Below are 3057 nucleotides of genomic sequence, written 5' to 3' on the forward strand. Positions count from 1 at the left end.
GAAAGAGGGGATAAGAACTGAGGGGAAAGAGAGAGAGATAGAAACAGGGAAGGATGAATGAAAAGAGAGAAAATAAAACAAAACAGCAAAAATGGACACAGAACATCTACATCAACTGCTAGAAGTCTGCTTCCATAGCTGTATGGGATAATAGGAATAGAAAACTGAGAAAATAGCAACAAAAAGAAGAGAACAGAAAACCAAACTAAACAAAACAACAAAAGCTTCAAGAGCAGCAGGTGTCCTTTAGAGATCAATGTGTGTCGGACTCATAACCTACAATGATTACACATTATTAATCAGGATGGTATATATCTATAGCTGCTGACTAGTATTTAGTATTTGTATCTGCGAACACTTAAAACCAAACTCCTGTGGTAGTATGCATTGGCATGCTCGTGTATAAAGGATTTACACAGCTTCTTCAGAAGGCAGTATGCTCAATAGCAGGCGTGGGCAGCCCCAGACTCACCCTACAGGGCCCTGGATAGAAAAAGAGGTGATTAGAGCCCCATTATCCAGAGGGACCCCAGGTTATTGAAACACAAGGAGGGCAGGCATAGGAATGGAGAGGAATGGCCACCAGAGAAGGGCAGACGAGGCCCAAAGGCGTCCAGTCACTGAAGCGCCAAACCCCAAGACCCTGAATGTTTTCTTATATAGAGATGGGAGTCCTTCCAAACAAAGCAGCTGTGAGAGCTACTACTATTCCTGATAGCTCTATCTAAAAATCTGATAGCATATAAGCTATAAATATAGCTATATAGCTATAAAACCACAATGTTTGCACTGATACCAACAGCAATGATGGACCTCAGAGATGTGGTTCTGGTTGAGATTCTATGTTTTGGAAGCTGTTGAAGGATTTTTCACTCCCTACATGTTGTCTTCACTTCCACACCTACACATAATCTCACATGGTGTGAGTGACAGGGTGTCATATCAAGCAAGGAACGGTTCTCCTTTTAGTCTCACTGCATTAAAGCCACCCACCACCCCCCCATGCTGGCCATCCCAGTGTTGTTTCTACAGTTTTGTCTCCCACTCAACGTTTAAATCAGAGGTTACAATGGGACAAAATGACAGAAAATTCTGGGGTGTGAAAATGTCTCCACATAACTTAGAATTAAAGCTTTTTTTTTTTTTTTTTTTTTTACACGAAACATTTTAAATATGTTTTTATTCTTATGCTGCAGGTTTACGGCAGTTCTTTATGTATGGTATTTTTTTTTATTTTCAGAGCTGGGAGCCAAGCCAGATGTCCTCTACTCTTCATTCAGATAGTGCCGACCGACCAGCCGATGGACGGTAGCGTCTCCGCCTTCAACTTTAATTTTCAGGGTTTATCATTATTTTCTTTAAAGTAACAAACTGCAAAAAAAAATATAATAATAAATAAATAAATAAATAATATAAATAAATAAAAATCAATGGAACCAAAGCAAAGAAGTGAAGAATTACTTTCCTTTAGCAGAGATTTTTATTTCATTTATAGTCCTAAGTTTAAGCTAAGTTTGTTTGTTTGTTCGTCTAATTTATTTATTTCTATCTTCTCTCTGTGCTTGTTTAATAAAGCCTGATCTTACCTGTGTTTGTCATGTGGTCTGTGGGTGTAACAAGAACATCAAACAGAAGATCTGGACCCATTCTGGCCTGGATGTGGCTAACTGGTTCTGACTTGTCTTCAGATGAGAGCAAGAATAAACCGCAGAGAAGCAGAAACTGAACGGAGCAAAGCGTTCCTGATTGTTTGAAGAGGTTTTAAACCTGTAACCAGGTGAAGCTTCTCATAGACTTTTCACATAATTAATGCAAAAAAAAAAGCACAAACAGTATGACTCAACTCAGTACCTGAACAGGTTCATTTCAGGGTTTATTTAAGTACTTAACCTTTTACTCTTATTAGCTTGAATCCACCTGTATGCAAACAGAGAAACATAAACAGGATTAACTAGGTTTTGGTTCCATTTCTCATTTTAATGTTTTCTGAAGAAACATTTTAAAAAGCAAAAACACAAACTGAGAAGTGATGCCTGCAGTCAGGCTGTGAAGGGGAACCAATGAAAGCACAAAGTCAGAACCCAACGGGGAGTCATCTGTTTCCCAGGAAGCATTTAGAAATCACCAGAAAGGGTGAAAACCATCAGCATTTTCTACTAAAGCAAAACTCAGATCTCAGTAACTCACTTCTGCCACCCACAGGACACTCAGAGTAAGACCAAGTTCAAAATGCTGGTGAAGATATTCAGTCATCCAGGTCATAGTCATCTAAAAAAAAAATCCACTGGACTTTGTTTGAACTCAAGTTTGAAGACGTTTGGCTTCCCATCCAGGAAGCTTTTTAATTCAAAATGTCAGAAATAGCATTGAGTTCCAGGCTTTATAGCAGGGATGTCAAACTGATTCCAGAAAGGGCCGTGTGGCTGCAGGTGTTCTTTACAACCAACCAATAGAACACCAGACTCCATTCATCTCATCAAGTTATCATGCTCATCTCACTTGAGTAGAGTAGAACAAAAACAAAGCCTTGTTTTGCCTTAGAAACATGCACGTTCAACATATTCATCCGGTTCAGTTTGCATGCTTTCATCCGCCCCTTCGGAACGGGGGTCGTAAACAAACATGTGTTTATCTTGATGGTATAGAAATGAAGACTGTCTATCTTCTCTGTTTAGTTGTGACATCATTGTTTTGGAGCTGGTGTGATAACTTTGAACCAAGCTCCAAGGTATCAGGCTCTGTTGCCGTGGTAACCCCAATGTTGGAGGGCGATATATTTACAAGAGATGTTTTGAATGTTCAGTTAGGATTTTTAATTCCTACAGATTGAAGTCAATGTTTTTATTTTTTTCTGTGGATCTTGTTATGAATGATTCTTTTTTTATTATTATTATAGCAGCACATAATTAAAACTGCTGAGAGCAGAATCACTGAAGAAAGATAATCCAATAAACCTTTACCTGAGTCTAAGCCAAGTCTTTGTCTGCAAGTCCAAGTTAAACCTTTGCTTTGCAACTTTAGTGCAACTCTGGTAAAAGTCTGGTTATAGCAGACAGG

The sequence above is a fragment of the Cyprinodon variegatus genome, unplaced genomic scaffold (genome assembly GCF_000732505.1).
Source record: "Cyprinodon variegatus isolate N-32 unplaced genomic scaffold, C_variegatus-1.0 Scaffold811, whole genome shotgun sequence".
Lineage (NCBI taxonomy): Eukaryota > Metazoa > Chordata > Actinopteri > Cyprinodontiformes > Cyprinodontidae > Cyprinodon > Cyprinodon variegatus.